We start from the raw sequence: 14,696 nt of genomic DNA, 5'->3' as shown, positions 1-14,696 counted from the left end.
CACAAGGTATTGGAGGAAAAAAATCTCACTGAGGTACAGCCAAATATCCTGTGTGTCCTGTTAGACTGTGCCTTGGGCAGAGCATTTTCTGAGCTCATACACAAATTAAGGCTATTTAAGCATGAGTGTCAAATCCAAGCAAGTTCTCTTGCTTGTCATAGAAAGGCTGAAATAAAACCCAGGAGAAAACCTTTTTTTTTTTTTTTACTATGCTAGGTTGACCGTGGTCAGCTGCCAAACACCCACCCAGCCACTCTTACCCCCCTCTTCAACAAGACAGGAGGCACAAAAAAGATGAAAAAACTTTGTAGGTTGGGAAAAAGGCAGGGATATCACCTACCAATTACCATCTCGGACAAAACAGATTCAACCTGGGGAAAATTAATTTAATTTATTGCCAATTAAATAGATTTGGATGGTGAGAACAAGAAAAGACAAAACAACACCTTTTCCACACATACCTTTTTCCCAGGCTCAACTTCACTCCTTCATTCCTGACTACTTTACTCCCCAGCACTGGCCCAGGGGGGATTGGGGAGCGGAGGATTATGGTCAGTACGCACTAGTTCAGCTCTGCCACTCTTTCCTCCTCACGTGTTTCCCCTCTGCTACTCCCCTGCTCCAGCATGGGACCTTCCCTTGGGCTGCAGTCCTTCAAGAACTGCTCCAGTGTGGGTGCCCTCCACAGGCTGCAGTCCTTCAGGAAAAAATCTGCTCCTGCGTGGGTCCTCCAAGGGACACAGTTCCTGTCAGGAGAACCTGCTCCTGTGTGGGCTCCTCCACAGGCTGTGGTTCCTTCAGGAAATACCAACCTGCTCCAGCATGGTGCTCCCGCTGGCTGCAGTGCTGGTATCTGCCCCACCGTGGTCTCTTCCATGAGCTGCAAGGGAATACCTGCTATGACACCTGGAGCACCTCCTTCCTTCTTTTCTGACCCTGGTGCTTACACTGTTGTTTCTCACACTTTTTTTCCTTGCTCCCCTCACATTGCCCGGCAATGTTTTACCCTTTCTTAAATGTGCTTTTACAGAGGTGCCACCAGCTTCGCTGATGTGCTCAGTTGTGTCCTATGGTGGATCTGCTGTGGAGCCAGCTGGAACCAGCTGTGTCCAGCACAGGCAGCCCCTGACCTCTTCTCATAGAGGCCACCCCTGCAGCGCCCTGATGCCATCACCTTGATACCTACACCCAATGTGTCCACCAACACTTCTAATGTGAGGGCAGCAAAGTCTGTCCTGGCTGGCTGGCTCAACATCTTTGCTGTATGTAGCTATGAAAATACAGGGATGAGGAGGAAGATGGAACAAGAGGTTTTTTTGCAAGGGGTGAAGGGAGTAGATTTAGAGTCTCAAGACTAGATAAAATAAAAGGCAAGAACAGCCATGGTGCTGTGAAACTTAAGGAAGTTCTTTTCCTCATAGACTGCTGGCTTTGTAACCAAAGTCAGTCTCAGGCTTCGCAACAGCTTAGATGTGGGCCTGGAGACACAAACAGCAAGGGCCATTGCTCTTTACTCTCCTTTCATGGACTGCGAAGCATTCAGCTGCCTTCCAGTAATTTTATCCAGGGTTGTATTAAGTTGATTTTATGGCCAATACTAGTAGGCCTTAAACCACCTGATAGTGCACCAGTAGGCATCTCATAAGAAGCTGTCATCAGAATAGGGGCACACACCATATGGCAGCAGAGCTAGGTGTAAGCAGTAAGAATTTAGGTCAGAATATTCATGTCTTGGCTGTAAATCTCTGCATTGGAACAAGCTAACTTTACAGCCTGCAGGGAGATTCTGAAGTCCCAAAATACAGGAGTCACAGTGTTTCACAAAATATACAATAAACCTGAATTGATTCGAGTAGCTTGTAAGTTATCAGAGTATGATGCAATGTTGTCAGGACTTCTCCAGAGAACACCTATAGTTACATATATCTCAACAAAACCTTTGGCCCAGCTGTTCTGTCCCAGTTGCATCCGTGGAAATCAGCAGTGATGTCAGGACAGCAATGACCAAAGCAATGAACAGCCGGTGGATGGGACTGAGCATGTTTGCTACAGGAGCAGTTACAGGAACAGAGCTTGCCAAAGATAAGATAGCCCCAAATCTTTAATGAGTACGTTGTGGCCAAATGATGCCTACTCTGGATCAGTATGGACACCCAGGAACAGCTCTGAAAAGGCAAAATTACTAATTCTGAATCAGGAAATAAGGCCCAGAAGGTCCTTCCACATCCTGAAATTAGTATCCCATTACTAACAGTCCAACACCTGAAGAATGATGTGGTCTACCCGCAGATGCTGGTCTTACCTCAGTATTGCCATCACTCTACAGTTCTGGTGTGTTCTCCGTGAAATAGACAGGAAGCAATTTTTGCATTGCTGAGCGATACTGCCTCGGAGTACAGAAGCGTGGAAACTACCTGACTTTGCATTCAGCCAACCTGCATCTCGCCCTTTTCCAGCTTCTCATTGCCTTTTTGACAGCAAGATGACACAAAAAAATCAAATGTGGCAGTAAGTAGGGCACCTTATACAACAGGCTTACATGCTGAGATTACGAAGCACATCTAGTACAAGGGAGGCAAGTGCTAGGTGGATCTTGCTAGCAATAATGCAAGATTTCTAGGGTAGCTTTTGCTTTTCCTATTAAACTGTCTTTATATCAACCCACAAGCTCTCTCATTTTCAGTCTTTGGATTCTCTCCCCCATCCCACCAGAGGAAAGTGAGCGAGCAGCTGCATGGTGCTTAGCTGCTCGCTGGGGTTAAGCCACGACACGCCCAAAGGTCCTCATCCTGTTTAGACAGAGATGGTGAACTCTGGAGGTGCTGAAGCACCTCTAAATAGCTTAGATCCCAAATGATGAAGTAGTTGTCTCACTAACCATTAACCACCAGCATCAGCACCGGGAGGTCAGGCAGCAGAGGCATATGTACGCCCTGACCTTACATATGGGGAGTTTGGAACCAATATATTTTTTACCAAATATAAGGAGCAGGTTCTAGGCCCGGTGGAATGATGATCTCCTTAGTGAAATTGGTACCTAATTTACTTTCCGGAGTACATAACCTAGGCATAACATTTTGCAAAGATGTGCAGTAGTGATTACTAAAAATATTTTGATAGAGAAGGATTTAATCAAGAAAATTAAAGTCCTGAGCTACTGGGATAGCAAATAGCAAATGTAATTATCAAGGCATTCCTCCAAAATGAGTATGTATCAAAACTAAGCAAATATCTCAAAACTAGTATATAGCAAACCTGGGTTAGCAGAAACAAAACAGTGTTAACAAAACAGAAACAAAATCAGTGTTATCCGGTTAATTAAAACAGTATGCTAAAGTACAGGAGGAGACTTTGATTTCAAGGAAAAGGTAAATAAGTCTTTCCATGACTTCAGCTTTTCCTCTTAAGCACTGAGACAGCATCTGCATCCTCTAAAAGCAATGGCTTTGGTGAGCCATGCCTAGACAGCTTCTTTAGAGCGATGTATTGTCTCTTGGATTGCCCCATCCTAAAAAGTCCATTTACACACTTGCTTTCTCTAAGCCACATCACTCCCTGACAGGCAGGGAAAACCTCAGCTGCTTTCAGATACCTCCCCAGGACCTGAGACTGTCCCAATGAGAACACCCTCCACCTGTCCAATGAGACAAGTACACCCTCCCCTTTTCTCAATCCAAACAAGTGGTTTTTATTTAGTGCTCTTTTTTCTATTTTATTCTCAGACTTGACTGTACAACTATGTCACTCTGCCAGAATCCTGGAAGTGCATTTCTCTAAAGTAGTATGATCCTGAAATGCTTGGTTGGCGGATGTTAATTTCAGAAGACACTTCACTGTCTTTAGGTTTATTCATCTTACAGTTCCTGTAAAGCTTGATGAATGCACACTCACAATAAATTCTTAAAACCCAATCTGTAGGAAGTGCACTTCCACGGACTAAGCATACGAAGTATTCATAAAATCGTGACATTCTTCTTAGATCACTGTTTAGCAGTCCTCTATATATCACCCTCTTTTCCTGACACAATAAAAGTGGAAACTGGGACACCTCATGCTTACACACAGGAAAGAGGAACAGTAGCAGACATGGCAAGATTTGCTCCTGATAAGCTCATGTCAAATCTGATTGTGAATTTAGGGGATGGCAGCAATCAGTAGGTATTTGCAATTGCTTTTGAAGGGGCCTTTTTTTTTTTCTTTAGAAAGAATCATAGAATAAGGGCCCCTTTCTTGTTGTTACTAATGTAATGCAGAATAAATCTGATCTTGATCATGCTGTTCCAGATCGCCAGAGATATTAGCTTTATCTGAAAGAGTTTATAAAGATTATGAAAGATGTTTCACACTTTGAAGTTTTCTATCCTAACTGACAAAAGCAAAAGCAAAGACTTCGCACTTTGAAGTGAGAAGAAGTTATTTCATCACTGCAGACTGGAGTGAGTTGAGTTAGACAATGAAAGACAGTGATCAAAAACCTTTGATTGTTACTTGCATGAGGGGGAACAGGAACAGAGCGAAGAATGCAGAAAAAACCATACAGGTTAGCATACCTCTAATTAGAGGTACTCCTATAGAAATCAGGGCAGACATCTTCACCACACTCAGGAAGTCTTGTAAATTTCAGTTCTGGATAAACAAGAGTCTTACAAATCTCGGAATATCAAAACCTACCTTTGCCCATACATTCAAATCTCATACACAGGGACAGTGAATTTGAAGAGATAAATATGTTTTCATCTTTAGAAGCATCACAGAAAAGTGGATCTATGTTTTAAATTTCATTTAAACTGTCTGACCAAGTTAAAGCAGCCACTACTAATCTAGTTTCACTGTTCTACCTCCAGCAAGTGACATAATTTTAAAATAGAACTGAGCGACTAAAGCAACAAGATCCCAGTTTGTACAGCAAAGTATAGAGAGAAGGGCATTCCTTTGAACTGCGCACATTTACATGTTTCTACTTAAATATAATTTAAAAAGAGACACTAATTTTATAAACTTTAAAAAAATTATGAAACCTCCAAAATATTTCTTCCTTATAGACATATTCTGATTTTATTCTTCTGTAACAGAAATATCCGTTGCTTTCTAACTGTAGTGGAAAAAAGATTAATCACCTACACATGTAGACTAAGAATGACTCAAATACAACCTTTTTATTCTCCCAGCATAATCTGGCCTTAACTGACTTGCAGGGTGCTGGAACAGAACATTGTTCTGCAATCTTACTGAACTCAGAACAGCAGGCAGCATGAGGGAAGAACTACATCAGTGATATTCTGTAAGACTAGTTCAAAACTGCTGATGGACACCCACATAATTATTTATTAAGTGATGACAATGGGATTTTAAAACTGTTCTTATTTAATGCAGACCAAATGCAGTTTTAATATGTTAAAGTAGAATAAATATAAGAAAATCTTCTGTAAAACTAAGTCACTAGAGAGCTGTGATCATCCAAAGACATGTCAAAAGGCCAAATATATTATTTCAATTTACTTAAGAGAATAGTTCCACTATTATGATGACAAGTACATTCTTCTTATAAGTCCAGAACATTTTAGATGTGAGCTGGTTTTAGACAAGATTTTTCTTTAACTGTCGTAAAGACTTATTCATCATTCATTAACCATGTCATTGTCCTGTATATGCTCATTGAGTGAAGGATAGAACCAGAATTTATTAAAGATATGCATTTCTTGTGTTATACATGTGATTTTTTAAAGGCTTCATGGGTCTGAATTAGAACCACAGTTCCATATGAACTGCTATAAATTCTGTTGTGTTATGGCTGGTTAACGAATATGTGAAAGGGAAGATCCAGGATCCTATAGCCTATCTTTCCCATTCATAGCTGATACAAAGTAGAGCACAAGCCTTCCTACTGTGAATGCACAGCGTAGCTCATCTACAAGAATTTTCCATTTATTGGTGTGACAGGAGATATGATAAATGATGGTATGGTCCCTATGCATTGGGTAAATCCAATCGTCTATCTAGACAGAAATTTATATCTAGAAATTGTCTATCCTTCTCTGAACACACCATCTTCTTGCTCCTGGAGAAAACAAATGGTGTTTAGAGATATTGTACTGTTTGATTCTCTATCTACACATAAAAATCAGATACTGTTGACAGTGGAAGGTAAAAAGTTTTGCACAATCCTCCCCCTGCCCCCCAAAAACATTTGTTGTTTCACTGCAGTTCTATCTCTGAGCTAATGCATGTTTTTATAGTTGCCAGAGCACTGAGCACACCCCTTCTGCCTTCCCCCTGGAAACCCCTGGGGGTTTGGTTGCCTGCGATCAGGGTCAGCTTCAGTAACGGTGCAAGTGTCAAGCTTTGAAGACAGCTCTTCCAGAAAGCTCTGCTGAGAAGCCTCAGTGGGTGCTCTCCCCCATCACACTCTGCAGTAGCTTTGAAGCTGAGTGCCTCCTCATACTTGGTCCCCACCTGAGCTCTGCTGCAGCAGTGCTGCAGCCATGGCCAGGAACCCCACTGATCTGGACACTGAGTGTTGAACTTGAGCTTCTGGCCTGATCCCCAACCTGCCTCATCTCTATGGACTTGTCTGGCCATCTGGGCTCACAGCTGAACCTCAGCTTATTCATAAGAGGTCCAGAGAGCACCAAAGATGGTGCAAAGGAGGTAGGGCTCACTGGTAGGTAGGAATAAAGGAGCAGAGGGAGGAGTGGGTGAACAGGACCTTCCCTTTTACAAAGGCATTTGCAAGTTTAACTTAGCCGCAGCATCAAACCCAGACCTAAAAAGTTATAGCCAGTTGTACGATTGATCACTGTAAAATCAAATTGTGCTGTGCTACATTTCTCTAGGAGTTTATGAAGGGAGACAAAAGAGAGTAGAGAAAATACTTAATCTCCTTGAATAGTATATAATGTACATGTTCTCACTAGGGTTTCTAGTTAAATAAGCTGGTAGCTTTGGTAGTTTAGTAAAGAAAAAGCAAAGGCTGCACAAGGAAACAAAGGAAAACAAAAAGATTAATTGTCTACTTCCCATCATCAGGCGATGTTCAGCCACCTCCTGGGAAGCAGGTCCCCAGTATGCATAGAGGTTGCTCCAGAAGATAAATGCCTTACTGCCCTCTCCTCTCCTCCTTTCTCTTAGCTTTTACTGCTGAGCAGATGTCGGATGGTATGGAATATCCCTTTGGTCAGCTTGGTTCAGCTGCTCTGCCTATGTCCCCTCCCAGCCCCTTGCCCACCCCCAGCCAATTGATCTTTGGAGGGGGGGATGGAGGAGAGACAGCCTTGATGCTGTGCCAGGACTGCTCAAGCAGCAGCAAAACACTAATGTGTTATCAACACCTTTCTATCTACAAATACAAAGCGCAGCACTATGAGGGCTGCTGTGGGGAAAGTCAACTCCACCCCAGCCAGACCCAATATGCTCACCCAACCCAACCCTTCCTGAACTTGCCAATACAAAAAATGTCAAACTGCGCTCTGCAGAACCCAGGCAAGCTGCCTGACCCACAAAACTACAGGATGTCACTGTGTTTTGATGATTAATGCTTATAGAGTTTTCTTCATTGAGGAAAAGTATTTCACAAGGGCTCCAAGAGGTCTGTGAGAAGTCCGTAAACACTTGAAGTGTTTCTGTAATTACTACTCCCACTCGAGTGCACACTGCAGTTTGCCACAGTGTTGAACAATCACGAATGTTACTGGATGCCAGATAAAAAAAAAGGGGTGAGAAACTAAGAGAACAATGTGAAAACCTTATCTCCATTGTATAGAGCCGGGATACAGAAACACACATAGTCCTCTCGTTTGGCAGTTAAACATGCACGGTCCCTGAACAAAGCTCCCAAAACCTTTACCAGAGGTTATACACGTGGAAGAAAAGCAATACTGCATAGAAAGAAAAGCCCAAGTTCAAGTCACCTGCCCCACTTATCACTGTGGTAACCTCTACTAATCTAAGCAAGAGGTCAACAAAATAGTGCTCTATAAACTCAGTAACAGTTACTACTAACGTGGGCAGCAGCACCTTGAAGAGGTGTCTGAAAGGCGGGATTACAGCCCCTTGTCTTTTTCCTTTCCTCCCATTTTTCCCAAGGAACTCCCTTCACTTGCACAGGTCGGCAAAGACAGTCAGGAAAGCTGCGGGAACACTGGCCAGACCTGTCATGCCGGTGCTGCCCAACCATCATAACTGCAGTGCTTGAAGGGATCACAGCCTCCCCAGCTGCCATAAAGCACTTCCTTCCCACCAAAGGCAGCACCTTAGCTTCACAAAGGCATAAGTAAGCCTTTCACATTTTTCACTTATAGGTCAGAAGCTCAAGAGAGAAAATCAATACCCCTGCGTGTGTGAACCAGCTCTGACCGCTACCTAGATCTGCAGTGAAAGTATGTGCTGCAGGCAACCGAAATAATAGTTGGACCAGACAATTCCAAAATGCTGACACTAGTGGGATTGTACTAGTACTCTCTGGCCGTGCCCACAGAGTTGTGATTAATGGGGTGAAATCCTCTTGGCGGCCGGTCACCAGTGGTGTCCCTCAGGGCTCAGGTTTGGGGCCAGTTTTGTTTAATATCTTTATCGATGATCTGGATGAGGGGATTGAGTGCACCCTCAGTAAGTTTGCAGATGACACCACACTGGGTGGGAGTGTTGATCTGCTTGAGGGTAGGAAGGCTCTACAGAGGGACCTGGGCAGGCTGGATCGATGGGCCAAGGCCAACTGTATGAGGTTTAATACGGCCAAGTGCTGGGTCCTGCATTTCGGTCACAACAACCCCAAGCAACGCTACAGGCTTGGGGAAAAGTGGCTGGAAAGCTGCCCAGCAGAAAAGGACCTGGGGGTGCTGGTGGACAGCCAGCTTAACATGAGCCAGCAGTGTGTCCATGTGGCCAAGAAGGCCAACAGCATCCTGGCTTGTATCAGGAATAGCGTGGCCAGCAGGGGCAGGGAAGTGATCGTGCCTCTGTACTCGGCACTGGTGAGGCCTCACCTCGAGTGCTGTGTTCAGTTCTGGGCCCCTCTGTACAAGAGGGACATTGAAGCGCTGGAGCGTGTCCAGAGGAGAGCTACCAGGCTGGTGAGGGGTCTGGAGACCAGGGCATATGAGGAGAGGCTGAGGGAGCTGGGCATGTTTAGCTTGGAGAAGAGGAGGCTGAGGGGAGACCTCACTGCCCTCTACAGCTACCTGAAAGGAGGGTGTAGAGAGGTGGGTGTTGGCCTCCTCTCCCAGGTGAATAATGACAGGACCAGAGGAAATGGTCTGAAGTTGCAGCAGGGGAGGTTTAGATTAGATATGAGGAGGAATTACAATTACTTTACTGAAAGAGTGGTCAGGCACTGGAACAGCCTGCCCAGGGAGGTGGTTGAGTCACCATCCCTACAGGTATTTAAGAACGTGTAGATTTGGCACTTCAGGGCATGCTCTAGTGGCAGAGATTGTAAGTGGTTTGTTTGTGGTTGGTTTTTTTGTTGTTTTTTTTTGTTGCTGTTTTTTTTTTTTTTTGGTATGTGTATGGTTGGACATGATGATCTCAAAGGTCCTTTCCAACCATGAAGATTCTATGATTCTATGATTCTAGTGTCATGGTTCGGTCTTAAAAAAAACATTTTGAATTAATGTCTGTAATATATCAACGATCTGCCATCCACAGACTTCTCTACACATCCACTCTCACAGAGGCAACAACTGGGAGCACAGGTTGAAAGACACCACCTGATTCAGCCGAGCCACATGCTACTATGAATAACCATATTGTGTAAGCTTGTTAATGAACTAATCAAGATATGTTTTAAAAGTAGCTACTTCTTCTCTGGCTCTGACTGTTCTTATTGGGAGGTGATCAAGCCTTTAATTGCTTTAATAGAAAAGGATCATCTTCCAATTTTCCACTAAAGTTTATTCTGTATTTTACATCTACTTGTTCTTGTGGCTCAGATAGTTGAAAGAGTTTTGCATTTTCTTTTGCTCTGTGTCCTTAGTGGTACAGCCTCCCCTTGGCATTCCTCCTCCACTGTACAACATGTTATGGAGAGATACAATATCCCCTCTCAGACAGCAGACAGTTAGATGAGGCTTTGATGTCTCTGCCAATGGTAGGAGGGGTTGGAATTTGGTGATCTTTAACGGACCCTTCCAACCCAAACCATTCTATGAGTCTGTGATTTTATTCCTTCTCGGACTTCAGCAAAAAGTAAACAGTAAACAGTTTATATTTGGGGTATCTTCTTGTAAGAAAGGCTACTAGTATAGTAAGAAGAGAACCTTTCTTTGCATCTGCTCCAGTTACAATCCATATTTCTTGAATATGAATGAGTAGAACTTCACAAATTTTTAAAATTTATTTTAATGTGTTCACTAGAACTTTGCATGACATCATTAACACTCCTCTAATTCTACTAGAAATAATTCAGATAAGGCAGGCCAAATCTCCTAGGATTGTACTTGCCAAAGTAATTTGCTTGTGTTTCCAACTAATGAGCTTCTGGCTGAAAGAGTAGTTTTTGTTATTAGTCCACTCTGAGCCCTTGCATTCCATTCCATTGGATTTGCATTTTGTACTCCTGAATTTCATCCTATTCACATTACTGTAGTTATCAAGGTCACCTAGTTCTTCCCACACAGCACTTTGATACTGAAAGTGCATTTTGCATAACTGGGAAATTTCATCACCTTATTCCTAGCTTTTGTGTCCAAGTGATTAAAACAAGTATTAAAGATTCAGGTCCAACACTCACCCTGAGGAATTTCAAACCCTCTTCCACACAAGACCTTTCCTTTCATTGCTAGTGTTGTTATCTACTGAGGTACAGCGCTACAGATCCTTTTCTGAATCCCACTTTTCAATCCCATATTTTCCTATGTGTCAACAAAAGATATGCTTCACTGAAATTAGACGAGATTTACTTCACTTCTATGTAGATAGGTACCAGATTAGTCTAGCTCAAACTACTTCAGCATTTCATTCTACTCTCCCTTTACTTCTGTGTTTGTCTTTACCTTAAAAGAACTGTCCTGAAGTTCTGCATATTTTCTAAATTACTCTGGTCATATCTGCCTGCATCTTTTTCTCCCAGCTTCCCCTTTAATACAGATTCTATATATCCAACATTCTGGAGTCATCTCGTAATATCCGAGAACAAAGAGACTTTATAATTATGTACTCTGCTTTATTATATCACTTCTGCACAGCTATGTGATGGAGATTTATCATTCCCCAAACATTAGATGACGACTTGGGAACTCAAGAAATCATTTGTAATAAGAAATCTTGTGTGAAACCTTGAAAAAACAAAAATACCAAGTGATTTATAACTGTACAAATCAATGCTGGAGACAAGTTAAACATCTACGGAAATCTGTATGGTTTTATGAAATGAAGAACAATGCTGAAACCCGACTCTGTGCGTTGCTGTGTGTTAGCAATTTGGGGCACTGTTCTCAGATTCGTAGGCAGTATGTAGCAGCCTGGCTTTCTGTCACTGTTTCTAAAACACCCTTGTTTTTGCGGTTCTCAGATCTTTAAAATTATATTCTGGTATTGTCTTACAAAGATTGGCTTCATCCCAGATGTTTGTCAATTCATGATTTCAGCTGCTTCAAAGATGTTCTGAAATTTTTAAAGCAAATGCATTATTTTTCTTTTAAACTGAAATATCTTATTTTTCAGATACACAGTTTGAAGTAATGAACTCAGATTTATTTCTTCTATTCAAGGAATAAAATTCTCACAAAACCCACAAAGGTATACACATTCTCATCAAAATGAAAATGATAAGCAAACACACACAGCTCTTGTAAGGACAAATGATTGTAAACAAAGAACTTTTTTTTTTTTTCTGGTGATACTAGTTTCTAAAGACATACAAAGTTTTCAGATGGCCTGTCAGGGTTTGCATGTCCAACTTCATTCCATAAACCTGAGGAAAATACTTGAAAAGAAATTACCTACATACATAGATATAGCACTACAAAAGAAAAAACTAGCTGAAAGAAAAAAAAATAGCGAAATAACAGATCTAGTTCAAAGCCACAGGGTGTTTCATTATATTAAATAAAATTGACTTTCAAATCTTATTTTTACACAGACTTGATCCTATGGCTGCTTCTTAACAAAGTCTGAAATGTTTCTCTAAGTATTTCCTCTGGTCTTTCCTTTCAACTCTGCGTCTCTCTTCATTAGACACAAAACCTAGTGGGTATTTACTAACATGTAGGTTGTTTATTCCAATACTTAAACGGTGGGGCAAATACATTATTTTATTTAAAACACTGGGAATTACTTTTCTTGGAGTAATGTTGCATTTAAAACTCAAATCCAAAGATTATATGCATATTTGGTGATAATATGATACATAAATATTCTATAGCCCTAGGCTAATAGGAATTTTATGTTAGCAGTAGCTTGCCCATGGCTTAAATTTCTAATGGGATACTTGCAGCAGGGGTGCACTCCACTTTATTCTTCTTATTACTTAAGTAATACACAAGTTATTTGCTGACACGGACTTCAAGGACAAAAGGAAAAATCAGAACATCTAGTACCATTGGCAGATACGAGGCTAATACATTTCATCCATGTAATCAAATAATTTGAGATAATATGTATCATCCAGAAAGAGGGCAGAAGTAACAGTGTGATCTTACCAGGCTCTGTTCTCAGGCAGCCTCCACTAATTTCATAAACCTTCGACTCCAAATCTCCTGGCTGAAGTGCAGTGTTGCGGCCTTCCCCCTGTTGATTGACACAAAAAAATAGGCTGTGTCAATTTGCAGCTTATGCCGTGCCTCTTCTTATGGATGTCTACCATAAAGTCCTTATTTAGACATTATCCCTGATAATTTATCTTGGTGGAAGAATCATGCTCAGAACTGAAAAGGCATTGTTAACTTTTAAGTTTTCTGGTTTTAGCTTCTGGCGATCTGTTCCTATGAGTTTAACCTGCAGATGAAAAGGCTTTTAATAATTTTTCTCTTTATACAATTACTTAAAAAATAAGTCCCCTATTCTTTCTGAATAACCAGACTAATTGTCCTCACATTAAGACTCTGACTTCAGCTCTTCCCCAGCTACTGCAGCTCTCTGCACCCTTCTATTTCTTCAGCACTCATAACATGTAGGAACATACTGAATACGTGAGAATGTGTTTTGCGAAGGTGTACAGAGAGATTGTAAGCAAAATCACCCCGTTATGGAGGCAAGCTTGTTGAGATCTCCTGTTAGCATACTGCATCACGCTGACAGTACCTGAGTTGCTCGTCCTCTCTGAAGCCTCCGCGGTTCCCACAATCAGTGTCATAGTCTCCACTCTGTGAAAGTTACCTTCATTACTCACTACTTGCTTTCTACCATTTTGTACCTAACTATGCTTAGCACACTGTATGAATGGCCCTAAGGTATCATGCGACCCAGACTGCCACATATGATTACCTTCTTCTCATCCTTATTTACCTCCATGACGATCGGTGGCCACTTTAGTCAGGAGTGATTTCATTATTCATTTCATCATCAAGAATTAATCAAGCAGAAGCAAATGCAGTATTGCTCTCTTCAGAGGTCTTTTGGAAACACCTCTAAAGAAACAGTATTACCTTTGGAGATTTAGTGTGTGTTTTAACCCATTTTTGAAGCACTTACTGTTTTGAACGGAACTCTGAACAGACAATTAAGATGTTTTTCAAAGAAAAGATATTTTCCTGAACATTACATCATGAATGTAACTCAGACCTTCAAGAACCCTTACGAAGAAGTCTTGCCTTGGGATTTAAATGGTCACTATAGCTCAAGAAGAGCTTTAGGATTCTTTTCCATTTTGGATTTGCCGTGGTTAACAAAATCAAACTCAGAACCACATCACGTAATCTAAATTTCAGCTATTCTGTGTTAAATCCTGTGACCTATTCTGATCCAGCAAAGCCTGATTCTGCCAAAAAAGATAATTGGCTTGCCTATGTTCTTACATAGAACTCAACAGAATTTCATCTACACCTAATGCCTTCTGCCTGCTAGATCATGTCCATTTACTGTGGGAGCTGAGAGGATTAGAGGATATAATTCTCATACAGAAACACCAATTTATATTTGAAACAAAGAAAAACACTCAAGGACATGGACAAGATAAAAATGTACTAGTACTGGACCCTTTAAAAATCTTGTGAAAAGCCCTTTGTCTATTCAAAAATCTGAAATATATCTACATTCAGAAGAAAAGCAGTCTTTTCTTGTGAAAACATTTGGTGAAAAATTGTAAGACCAAACAAAAATGTTCAGGATAGAATGATTTGTCATTTTGTTTTTCTAAAGAACTAGCACAACAATATCAATCCCCAGAGTTGTCCTTTTAAGAGTCACCATGATATATTTTTTTAGAGAACAATGTAGTTGTTTAAATATACATTCTTCTGACCATATTTATCCTTGTTGACTTCTGGTCAGTTGTAACAGGGTCAGGCTGTTTTTCAGTTTTAGAGATCAACTGAAGATTACATTAGTTAATAGTTTTCTAGCAGAAAGCATACCTGTAAATCAGTATTATTTAGGTATGTCTCCAGGGGATCTCTATGTTCAGCTTGAACTGGCCTTCTGAACAAACTGCACTTTTAAGTGCACCTGTAGCCTTCATTGTTTGGTGCCATGCTGTGGTTTAGTGTATCATGTGCCTTGCTTGTGGAGTTCTCCAACTAGCTAAGCAAAGAAACAGACTCCTT

At 41.4% G+C, this 14,696-nt stretch overlaps 1 protein-coding gene across 6 annotated transcripts in view; it reads right to left on the bottom strand.

Moving 5' to 3' along the window:
* PRLR (prolactin receptor) overlaps nucleotides 1-14,696 on the bottom strand; it is a 148,268-nt gene that overhangs the window by 55,685 nt on the left and 77,887 nt on the right. For all 6 annotated transcript variants that reach the window (XM_054186524.1, XM_054186528.1, XM_054186526.1 and 3 more), the window contains exon 2: nucleotides 12,636-12,723. The gene's annotated coding sequence lies outside the window, so the exon portion shown is untranslated. The remainder of the gene's footprint in view (nucleotides 1-12,635; nucleotides 12,724-14,696) is intronic.

The sequence above is a fragment of the Rissa tridactyla genome, chromosome Z (genome assembly GCF_028500815.1).
Source record: "Rissa tridactyla isolate bRisTri1 chromosome Z, bRisTri1.patW.cur.20221130, whole genome shotgun sequence".
Classification (NCBI taxonomy): Eukaryota; Metazoa; Chordata; class Aves; order Charadriiformes; family Laridae; genus Rissa; species Rissa tridactyla.
This window is presented reverse-complemented; position numbering and strand designations above follow the sequence as displayed.